This window comes from Thunnus maccoyii, chromosome 16, assembly GCF_910596095.1.
Source record: "Thunnus maccoyii chromosome 16, fThuMac1.1, whole genome shotgun sequence".
In the NCBI taxonomy this organism is placed as follows: domain Eukaryota; kingdom Metazoa; phylum Chordata; class Actinopteri; order Scombriformes; family Scombridae; genus Thunnus; species Thunnus maccoyii.
In genome coordinates this window covers 11,383,219-11,395,781 of record NC_056548.1, presented here as the reverse complement: position 1 = coordinate 11,395,781, position 12,563 = coordinate 11,383,219, and the positions used below count along the sequence as shown (strand labels likewise).

The 12,563-nt window shown below is 39.0% G+C and overlaps 1 long non-coding RNA gene across 1 annotated transcript; it reads right to left on the bottom strand.

The window, feature by feature from the left end:
- Positions 1 to 334: 334 nt before the first annotated feature.
- On the bottom strand, positions 335 to 7,368 carry LOC121881260. Its single transcript, XR_006091733.1, has 3 exons — positions 6,514 to 7,368; positions 6,319 to 6,407; positions 335 to 705 (listed from the first exon to the last, which is right to left on the bottom strand). It is a non-coding gene; the product is annotated as an uncharacterized LOC121881260 (long non-coding RNA).
- Between the last annotated feature and the right edge of the window lie 5,195 nt (positions 7,369 to 12,563).

The following is a 12,563-nucleotide window of genomic DNA, read 5'->3' as shown; positions in this document are numbered from 1 at the left end:
GACATGAGAATATCTCATAAGTGAAGACTCAAAGTTATTGAGCTCTTGGAAAATCTGTAACATTTCTACAAGATAAAGTTTTGGAATATCATGTTTCTGTCAGACATCAGAACTTTTAGATAACAAATCATCACAATAATAAATCAAAATATAAAGCAGGTCATAATAAAAGTTTTGTTTATTTAAGATAGTTCAGCAACACTGTATTACAGAATGTGAGAAAAAGGTCAATTTAAGCAACAAAGTTCATTCATGACCTTAGAAACAGTGGTATGATACAACAATTGCAACTTAATGTCCACTTACAAGCATTTTTTTTAATCTTTCCACTGTGTCAAACAGTCTTAATCATCAGTGTTGGGCAATGTAATCCATTACTCATTACATTTTACCAATGGAGAAAGTAATTACATTGCTATACTCAACAGCAAAAGTAATTATTTACATTAGTCATTGCACCTTCTGTGTTTAACAGGTGTAGTAACAGAAAACAAGACACTAGCAGACAAACCATCCAACTCTGAACAAAACCAAGTGATTCCTTACTGGTGGCTGATGATAGCAAGCCAGCTAAGAACACTAAACATGTAAATTCAACAACTTCTGAGTATGTATTTCCCCTCTTTTGAAGTCTAAGCTTTCACCTCCCCACATCACAAAGAATCCTCCTTTTAACTCCCAACTGGACAGCAAACAAGCCAGACCCTGAAAAGTAAAAGTAATGAGGTGTTACGAGTGTTAGTAGCTGTAATGTAATTACTGAAATTCAAATTGTAATCCCTTACACTACTCTGAAAACATAATCACATGACTGTAACTCATCACTAAGTAATGTGTTACTGCCTCAGACTGGATGGAGGTTGCTCGATTGTCAGTTTTGTCAAACGACTATTGCAAAAATCAAGAATGAACTTCGATAAAAAAGATATAAAGATATAAAAGAAATCATATCAGCTAGTGAGCTCACATGTCATCTCCATGACAACTGAGTAAACTATCCACTGATGAAGATATGATTGGGAGCTCCAGAAACAGCTGGTAAGTTGAATTTGGATTTGGAATGGACATTATAGAGTTGTTCCCATGTGGCAACAACCATGGCTTGAAATTACAGCCAATGTGGAAGCACCTTAAAGTGGGATATCACTGACAGTCACTAGATGCTTGCTCCAATTTATCTTCAGTAGACTTGACTACTGTAATGGTGTCTTCACAGGTCTCCTTAAAAAATCGATCAGACAGCTGCAGCTGATTCAGAACGCTGCTGCTCGAGTCCTCACTAAGACTAAGAAAGTGGATCATATGACTCCAGTTCTCAGATCCTTACATTGGCTTCCTGTCAGTCAACAAACTGATTTCAAAATACTACTGTTGGTTTATAAAGCACTGAATGGTTTAGGGCCGAAATATATTTCCCAGTCAAAGAGTGTCAACTTCTCTCATGAAATACTAAGCCAATAAATTTTTTCAACGAGTCATTATGGTTTCAATCTCTTAATTTGGGCCCTCTAATGAGTCTGCTAGTGGTTATTTTGGAAATTATTGCTCCATTAATAAGATATAAAGACGAACAGTAGCTCTGCCATGTGGGCGTTGATATAATTGACAGTTTGCTCCCCGGCTCCAGGGCTCGCACTGTGTTGGACTATTGTTGCAATATTTCACTAACTTTAATGTAATTTGATAATGATACCTGCCATGTTAGTTAGCTAATGTTGCCACAAGTCTGCATCACTCGGTATTTCCAGTAAGCTAGCGTTAGCTTCGGCCCGAGGTAGCGGGGGGTGTTTTCAGAGCGTGAAAGGATACACCCTGCACTCCTTCTTTGGAAGGTCCTGACTCCAAAAAGAGTCAGGACCATCTTTACATACAGTCTATGGCTGTTCCCAGATAGAAATCGTTTACAAAAAACAAAAAAAACCCAAAACTAAGCAAATGGGCAAAAATAAAAGATGGACACAGCGCAGAGGAGAATGCATTCTGTGAGATCCATATTCATCCATTTTATATAGAGTGCAAGAATCTAGACAGATATATCCTATGGTTGTTATATAATGATGATGACTGTGAGTGGATGATTCAGGTCTGCACTGTATAGTTTAACTGTTATAAAATAATACTTATTTGTTACTTTGGATGGCTCAGATATTACACTTTTTACTGTGTTGGGTCTTTACTGTAAGTAAGTGCAGTGTTACTTCTTTTGTCTAATGATATGACATTAGACAAAAGATTGCTTACTGGAGGGTAGAGAGGTGAACCCAGTCTTTTCAAGAGAGAGCTGTAATAGAAGTGCGGATGTTGGAAATGATTTGAAGACTGTGTTTTTCTTGTCAGTGCTGTTCACAACATTACACACGCTGTCTCTTTTACATGTAGATTTGTATATAAGTGCATGTTCATGTGCATGTAGATGTATGTCAACCTTTGTGTGTGCGTGCTAACCAGTGCTGCAAGCCCGTGACTATATTCTATCTGCATAATGGTGGGATAATTAACATCTTCACCTGGCTCCTGGTTTGTTCGCTTAAAAAGCCTAATTAATCACAGGGACAACGCTGGGACTGGAGTCAGCGCCGCCAAGCGTGAAATTACCTTTCTCAGAGACTGGGCTCAAACGTCCATAAACAGTGATCCTGCCAGCCTACCCTCTGTACCCGACTCTGCTATTCTTTATCTCGCACTATACACGGCCTCGGAGGGAGGGAGTGGGGAGAACGAGCACAAAAAAGGCCAGCATAGGTGGGAAACAATGCAGATGAATAAAAACAAAGCAGGAGATGCGAGGAAGACAAGTTGGGTTTCTTTTGTGATATTCCACCGCGCGGGCACAGTGATGGTCCCGCTCTGCTGCGTAAAAATAAAATTAGTTGGTGGGCCAGGTATCTGAACACCTACTCTGAGTGAGCTCTCTGGCCAAATCGATAACTTTGAACTTTCCAACATGGGAGCAGAAAGAAACTCTTTACATCAAGAGACGTGCGCTATCATATCCCACTGCTGGTGTTGAGTACAGCAGCAGCCGTTCTGGGAGTAGCTTGTATGAATCATTCACAACACCCACTCTCCTAACCTCTCCCTCTCTACCTACCTGCCCACCCGGCAACCCCCCCCCCGCCCACCATGAGCCGCCGTCAGCATCAACTGTCTTTGTACTTAACCTCACACATCACAGCTAACTCGTATATCAATGTTGTGTTGAGACAGCGGAGAAAGGATGTATGCCTATTTCTGGTTCAGTAGGAGTGGATGATGGCTGCAGTGTGTGTGTGTGTGTGTGTGTGTGTGTGTGTGTGTGTGAGATGTCGTTGAACTTGATGGAGGTGTATGTTTCATGAACATTGTGAAGGTGCTGCATGTATATTCACATCTCTGACACTGAATCGCATAACACCTCATGTATAGAAACAGACAGACATGCAAATACACACGACATCAATAAAGTTAACACTGTGTGTTATTGGGTTATTTTAATAGTGTTGGGTTTTACACACTTTTGAGATGTTTTCAGCTTTATCTTAATTAATGAATGCTGAGTTACTAAGTTCAACTGAAATTAAATACAGCATACATATCTGCTCCGTGAATCCCTTGTCATGTGTTCTCTTCTGAGAAAAAAAAAATCAGAAATTTATATTTTAAAATCTTTGATTTCATGATTGATGTCCCCTATTTTCACATTATTTCCATTCTGCCATCTGTTTATGTAGCTGGAGTCATTATTTTGATACAGATCAAATCTTGAGTAAAGCAATAACGTGGTGTTCAATCATAAGTAGAGCAGATAGTCACACTGAGCCTGATAGCATCCTGCTACACAACACAAGAGTCACAGACTCTGAACAACAACCCACATCAGCTTCCTGCAAAAGTCTTCTTCTTATCTAGCTTACAAACATGAACACACATCTTGCCCTGCACCTAAGCTTGTTGAATGAGACACCAAACAGACATTCACCAAGGAAAAGTGCTGAGCTAATGTCAGTTAGCAGGCTAGATAGCCAATTAGCAGCTCAGCTGCAGCACATAAAACAGCATGTAGCCTAAGCATACCTGGAAATATCACTTCAGAAACGTTAGATGCTGATTTTGTTATTGCTCTTCAAAATCCCTGTTAGTGAGATGCTAACTATATCTGTCCATACATGACTTGAAGCTGTTTGTTTACTTTGTCAACAATCAGTACCTTCCCCCAGCCAGCTGAAACAAAGAGGAGCATTCCTAATATTTTTCTTCATTCTAATAATACAAAACTATTAAAAATGCATTTTTTTCATTTTCATTTTTGACTGCAAAGAGGGATGATTAAATGTGATTTCAGTTGGAAGATTTATCTATTAAGTGATTCACAAAAGCATTTCATTCATCACAGAAGTTACTGCACCTTTTTAATGGAGGCTGATGCCAATATTCAGGTAAAGGAAAGGTAAAGATTGAGTCATTTTAACTCTTTTAACAGCAATATATTGCTTCTTTGCTGACTTTCTTTTGATCAATAAAATGTTGAATTTCAATATTGACTCACTGTGTTTCTCTTAGAAAGATTGCACTTTGTCTTGCATTACTAAAAATCATATGGATGTGCATACTGTACACTCCATTGATTATCAAGGTTTTTTTGAAAGTGACATATTAAAAAGCTTGCAGACATTAGGGTCAGACCGGGACATCAGCTGGATCATTTTATAATTTATGTATTCATTAAGCTGTACAACTGTAGGATTTAATACTGGAAAATATGTACTGTATTCATCACATTAAATTTATTGTAAATATTCTTGGACTGAGTTACTTAAAACATACGCTCATGATGGTATCAAAACATTGTTGAACTCGCTGGGTCAGGTCATGTTCAGAACATCGGTTCAACTCTCAGTTTTGGTACTATTTTTGCTTAATTCCAGGACATCTTGGGAAGATGTTGAGACAACAGTTGTACAAAGTCAAAATGCTTACAGTGTACATACACAAGAATCCTTTTTGCATCTATGTAAGTGAGAAAAGCTCAAATCTTTTGAAATGCGTGGACAGACAGACACAAACACACACTGAAAGACACGGTAAGTGTTTCTGTGCATAATACGTGCGTGCCGAGAATAGACACACTCACAGACACACTGAATGACACACACACACACACATTGCTGCATACACACACACACACACACACACACACACAAGGAAAAACAGTACTTCAGGTCAGAGGGGACTAACATTCCAATCTTCTGTACAAATTTGTGATGAGCAGTGTGTTTTGCGGTCCTGTGGGAACTGGCAGAGATAATTAATTTGGTTTCATAAAGTTATGTTGCCACATACCAGGGAACTGGGAGCTCAGAGTAAACAAATATTTAAGTTATTACATCCAGACGTCGTCATTCCTAGACACTCCACATGGAATAATCAAGTACACCTGCATGCATGCATGTGTGAATATAAACGTAGTCGTGCGTGCATGTGTATTCAAGGAAGTGTGAGAATGTTAGCCTGTTTGTTTTTTTTTGAGGGGAGAAGGTAGACGTCTGCTGCTGCTGAGTTCCCAGGGAAATCAGAGCACATACAGAATGAGAGAGGGAGGGGTGGCAACAAATAAAAAAAAATGTCTAGAAAGGGAGGGGAGCGGGGAAAAGAATTAGGAGAGAGGAGGGAGAGGCATTGAGAGGGAAAGGGAAAAAAGAAAGGCAGAGTTTCAGGGAGTAAAATGTTGACGCCAGGCTGCTCGCTGGCAGCTGACAGACGGAGAATGTGGCCTGGTTTCTGGGTTGCAATCAAATCCCTATAAACAGAGTGATCATTCACTCTGCCTAAACTCTACTGCATTACTGCCAACCAGTGAGGACACACACTAGTACTTTCTCTCACACACACACACACACACACATACAGTTGTGACAACAGAAAGGTAGGGTTTCCAGCAGGATTTGTAGTCTGTGCACGTTAGAAATCTTTGCACACATATGCATAAATAAATAAATTCTCTCACACAGACTGAAGAAAAACTGACGAGCGGAAGAAGGAAATTACAAGAAATATAAGAAACAGACAGGAAGGTGTTAGAAATGAAAGAGATTATGTTTAATCCCTAAACTCCCTTGGGGGTCAAGAGTGCTCCAGTGTGTCTGTCTTTTACGAAGGTTTCACCATATAGAATGCTGTGATATTTCGGAGGTGATGTAGGAGTCGTGACTTTGTTGTTGTTAATGTCTAATAAGCTGCTTAGCAATGTGATATTCAGAGAAATATTCAAAACTTTGCAGGCAGGTGGTTTAGAATAACAGGATAAGTGGAGAACTTTTGCACCCCAAGGATGATATTTACCTTTTGATCTCAGTAAGAGGCAACAAACACCTGATTGTGTGTCTGCAGGCGACCACGTTTGCTTCTCTGTTTGCACAGTCACAAAAAAACTACAACAAATAAACAAACACAAAAAAAAAAAATCATTGGGCTGCACGTCAGAGCCGATCAAGAATTTCTTCCATCTCCGTCTGGACCAATAAACTGGAAGCTTACCTGTGCACTTACTCCACTCAGAGGGAGAATCAGCGAGCATGGAAACACCAAGTCAGGGAAAAGAAAAACTCTCATTGACTTCACATGCTTCTTAATACCTCTGCCTCAAGGTCTTGCTGCTCTGCTCGCTTTGTCCCCACTGCCATCAGAGGCTGATACAGCAACTGTATTGTGAAGTAATGTGTTTGTTTTCTCCATATGTGCCATAGGTAGATACTTATGTGAATGCTCACTCCTGGACTTGTGTTGTTTTCAAAGAAAAATATGAAAAAAGGTTTGAGTGAAAGGCCTGCAAGAACTCACTGACTGGCTGATTGATTGCAGTAGGCGGCTTGTCTACTTGTAGAGTACACCCGTTCTTGCACAGCACATAATTTCACTGAATTTCCCATCAAAATTATTGGCAATGTTTGAAACAATGGGTCCTTGATTTCATAAGCAGTGAGGACGAATGCAGCCTTCTCATTTGTAGCCGGTGACTGTCGACTTTGACTGAAATGACAACAGTCACTAGTAGATGTTATTAACCAGATAGCTAATTAAGCTTTTTACTCTTTCCAGCTGACTCTTATTTCAAAATAAAAATCCAGTAAAAAGGGTCTTAAATGCACTTGATCGCTACATACTGTATATGATATCAGATGTAGCATTATTCTCGTATTGCAATGTACAGCTATTTATGCCATGTTCACAACATATTGTTTAGACGTCAGCCTCCAAGTTGTAATTCTGAGTCGGAGATAGGGAATGGGATGGAATGATGGGAATTTGTGACAACAAAGTCTCATTCGGTGAGAAGAATTCGGAAGTCCAAAAAATACTACTGATGTAGTTAATTTAAAAGGAGCTACACACAGTTTGTTTGTATCTGGTTTCACTAATTGCATGAATGCTGCAAAACCTACTATTGTAAATTAGTATTATAAGCTATTAAATGTAAAATCAGACTTGCCTGACTTAACATTACAAGAAAAAAGGCTTTTGGAGTGAATGACCGTTGTGTTCGGCAAATGTAATGCTACCTGGTCGGGATAGTTCTTCCACAAATCCAAACCGTTAATGTTATGTTAACAGGACTGGCTTCTACACAGTGGGGAAATAGTGGATAGTGGGAGCTTTTTAAAATGTAATCTACCTAATGAAATGCTCCTTGGCTTTGGAAATTACGCTGGGTTACAGAAAGCTACTTAGCTGTACATGCTAACATTTGCAGCTCACTTAATCTAATCTGACTCTTTTGCGCTTGCTTTTTAGCCATTTGAAAGGCTAAAAAAAGGACACCACCCTACAAACTCTTTAAATACAGCGCATTGCACACCATTTCAGCATGTTGACAAAATCCCAAAGGCCTGCAGTGCCTAGGTATGGTTGCTAAGCTATGACTGGGCAATCACTGTTCAGGGGAGGGGTTTAGGGAACATTAGTACACATGCTCAGAACAAGTTTGACAAGAGGATCCTTTTTGGTTTATCGACAAAATGTTCTTGCAGGATGGCATTTTCAGCATGCCTGTCCTTCTAGATTTTTTCTTCAAGGACATCTTGTGTGTGCCAGTTGATTGATTGACAGACCTTGGCCTGCTCTTGACGCAATACTGACACCTCCACCAGAAGGTCAGTTCAACATCTGCTCTTGTCACTGTCGTGGCAGAGTGAAAGACTTACAGGACTTATCATCTTAACAAAAAGCAACACTTGCAGAATGAAATAAATTCACTTCCTCCTATCTGAGTGTTTCAGTTTAAAGATAAAGAAATCTGTGTTGTGGAGTTGGGTGGGTCCATCCGTCTCACTGTCTTTTGGTGCTACAATGACAACGCCTCCATTGTCACAGCTGAGAAATGGTTTCCCACTATTTGCATTTTTATTGATGCTCCAAATTGCAAATAGCTTTCTCCTCCTTCTGTCTTTGTCTTTGTGTTGAGGAGGAAAAAACCTTCATTTGTTCAAGCAGGCCCTATATAAATCACTATAGCAGAGTAAAGTGAACTGAACTCATCACTGAATAAAACATCAGGTGGCAGACAGAGCACACTGGAAGCAGTTTTATCTCTTAGGGTTTTTTTTTTTTTCTTTTTGCTCTTTGAAATTTGCTGTACCCTTTGCCTTTGTGTTCTGCAGAGCTGGAACTAATAGTGAAGTGAAAAAACAGCTTACACACATACACAGAAACAGATTGCATTCACAGCTCTGTTTTTTTTTAGCTTTCCTGTGCATGTCAAGAACATGTAACATATACTGCATGCAATAAGAAGCAACACAGTAATTGGTCAGACACATTGATTGCCCTGCTGTGTGCTGCACAAGTACAATATGGATTGGGCCATTATCACAGCCACTACCCTGTAGTAACAAACAACAGTGCTTGCGCTCTATGTGAGAGTGCAATTACTTATCAGTTGGGGAATTACCGTGAAATCCGAGTCATACACCCTTTTCTTTTTTTCTCTACCTTTCTTGTCTCACTTTCTTTCGAAATGAGTGACTGCGAGCAGATGAAATTTCATTGTTTATGTATTTATTCATTGTGAAGCAGGGATTACTGACTTTACAAGGTCATTCAAACAGATGAGTGAATACTCTATTGACTGAAATGTAAATACGGGCTCATACTGGGCTCCAGTCACACAGCTTGAGGTACAGCCGCTGTCTTCATTGTCCTTCATTGTCAGCCAGAGGAGCAAAAGTGTTTTCCTTAAACTGCTGATTAAGTTGCTCCAACCTCCATCAGGGTCTGGGGATCTTGGTAAATGGAAAACCAGAAAATGAGATGTTGATATTGATTCTACAATCTAAAACAGAGGGCACCTTTCAGTTTATATTAAATTAAGTGACAGCCATACAATAACTCCTTTTACTCCTGCAACCTTTGTTGTAAATGTTATGGAAATTCTCAGTGGAAGCATCATGTCTGAATCTGAAACAGAGCCTACGTGGTGCCAAGGAGCACTTCTCATCATTTATAGGAATGTTCCTTGTATTTTACATGTTTGAAATCAATATAAATCTACTGGAAGGGGTTTCATGGTTTTCACGGACTTTAATGCATATTTATTTTTAACTTATATGCATTATTGCAGGGTTTAATTGTTAACTGCCTGTTTTATCTTGTTTATATGGTTCTTACTGTGCACTCCCTCACTCATTCATCCATGAATAAATACTTTTGCATGTTTATAACCATCAGCATCTGTCATTCGACTGAACAGGTCTAATGAATCAAAGGCAGTCTACCCATTGATCACTGAAAGGGGAGATCTGCTGTTATGTTGATTCATGGCTTACTACTATTTCAAACACTGTGTTTATTCTATTCATGGCATGGCATTAAATTACAGTAAGTGTTACACTGTGATTTGATTGCTAGCTGCCTTTGCATCTTTTTCATCCACCAAAGTGGCTGGCGCATCTCAGTGGCCTTCACTTTTACTTGATCTTGTCATGGTTAACAATTTCAAGAAAATAAAAAGCTTAATGTTTTTTCTCATCCTCTAGTCTGCTATCTATACTGTGAACAAATGGACTGCATTTAGAAGAAATTATTACAGCTTATCAATTTCAAGCAAATTTACCAAAGACAGCAGAACAGCAAAAATTTCCTGTTCTTTCAGCGAGGGCAGAAAAAGTGAAGCCAATGCGGAAGTGCCTTAAACCTGCATTCTTTCATGGACACTGGTGGCGGATAGTTGAGTTTTCATATCAATCATAAAAGTTTATTGTCAAAGCAAAAGAAAAAAAAGGGGGTAGGGATCCTTTTCGAACACGAGATGCCTTATTTGAATTGTTAGTGGGGATTTTGATAATATGTTTTCTTGCTTATATGTTTTTTTCTCTTAACATAATCAAAATAAAAAAAATTGAAAATTGAAAAAATTTCACACTGTAAATCATGGATCTATAAAGAGAACTGGATACAGTGTCAGAGACCGGGCCCTGTTCATTTCTATAAAAGATGCTCAGTGGCATATGAAGCCAAAAAAGTCATGTCCCGCTGTAAAGAAATACCCGGAGCATGCTCAGTAGAGACTTCTGCTGGAGGGACCGCAAACTTCCAGTTTAGCCCCCCAGCTAACTTGGATGGGGATAAAACAATTCAATCGTGTGGCTCTTCTTGACTTTCGAAATTTGATCAGACGGAATGGACCAAATTCTGATAGTGAATGTCACAGAGGTTGTGATGCTCAAAAAAAATAATCTGCTGATCTACAGTCATCTCTTTCATAATGTAGGTCTGTGGGAACAAGTCTTTTTGGGCCCAATAGCATCACGTGACGTAGGCCTACACAGTTTGGCAACTATGTCAAATTGGCTTCAAAGCCTGGCACTGTTCCTAAGGGCTTGCTGTAAATTAACCATGCTAACCAGGCTAACAGCTAGCATTAGAATCAGCGACACCCTCTCGTCCAAATATGGTCACTTCTCATCACTTCTGGCTCAAAAAACCCAAGATGGTGAGGGTCAAAATGCCAAACTCAAAGCTTCAAAATGTGAGTCCACAAACCACTCGCAATGTATTTTATTCAGTCTATGGAATTATCTCAGTGCCAGATGGTAATTGAGAGATTGTCTGCTCTGCTAGTTGCTGCAGGCAGTAAAAGAGTGAGATGTGCATTCGTGACGAATGTAAGCATATCTTTTCAGTCATTTATGCTAAGTTGAGCATGTCATTCTTGTTGTTATTTGTGGAGATATCGACATGGTTAGAGATAATTTTATGTGTTCAGCAAGTTAATGTTTCTGCCCTTAATGGCTCATTAAGCTAGCAGACTGGCTGGAAATGTAGTTAGGTGGACGAGGTGGAATGCAACTGTATGACTGATGTTTCATGTATGTTGCAATGTTGTGTTTAAAGGACAGACATTGTGGTCATCTTCATGCCATATTTCCCAAATGTGTGATGTTGTCAGATCTATTAATGTGCTAGTGGAGTACATTAAAGACTTATTTAGTGATAAAATTATATGCCTTTGTGAAACCATACATTCTGTTTAAATTTTCAGATACCACATCAATATACTTTGTACCTCTCTCCAAGTGTCCAGATAAAGTTTGAAAAACTATTATCTGCTTCCGTGTCCACTCCTTAATCAGAGTCCCACTGTTGATGGATATCCAGCTACAACACTGGGTGCTCACACCCAGTTTAACAAGTATGTTTCCAATAGTTGGTCTGCCATTTGCTGATGGGTAGGTAGTGCGCAGTGGGTTTATCAGAACACTTTTGCTAACAACAGTTGTCTGAAAATCAATCAAAGCATTAAAGTTGTGGATCGCATGAAAAACAATGTGCTAAAAAAAATACTACAATGCTCCATAGAGCTTAGGGGAACTGCAGAGTTGGGGGATAATTTTTTGGGTTTGTCACTATGAATAGCAAAGAATGAGGTTTATTGCCAAGCAGGTTTGCACATACAAAGAATTTGCCTTGGTGCTGTGATGCAAAATGATCAAAATATACAAAGAAAGAGAAAACAAACGCACCACAAAAGTTGAGTAGTCAAAAAAAGAGAAAATTTAATATAAAATAGAAATAGACATTTACAATATAAAATTTGTAAAATATATTCCACAGTGAAAAGAGCTGTTACACGGTTTAAAATGAAGAGGATGAAATGTACAATTGTACAAATAATTAACCAGAAATGTGCAAATGTTCATAATATAAGTAGTATATGCAATGTGAAGTTGTGCAAATAATAATACAGAATTTGCTTTAATGTAACCTGTCATGTTATCTGTTGATGAGTCGGGACATGTACACACAGTAATTTAAAGGTGCAATATATGACATTCAGCCCCACTAGATGTCGCACTATAGCACCAGCATCTCAGACCAAAACAAATGTGCGTGTTGTTTACTCAGTTAAGTTGGGGAAAAAAAGGAAAGCTGACACCTCACGAAACTCAGATCAGACTGTTAAACTAGATTCAAGATTCTGTTACTACATTGCCTATTTCTCCCCTCAAATATTTTCAGAAACATATTTTAGTGTACTGTTTTGCTGTGATATGATAAAGTTTGTAACCCTGCTGCTTTAACCCATGTTAAAA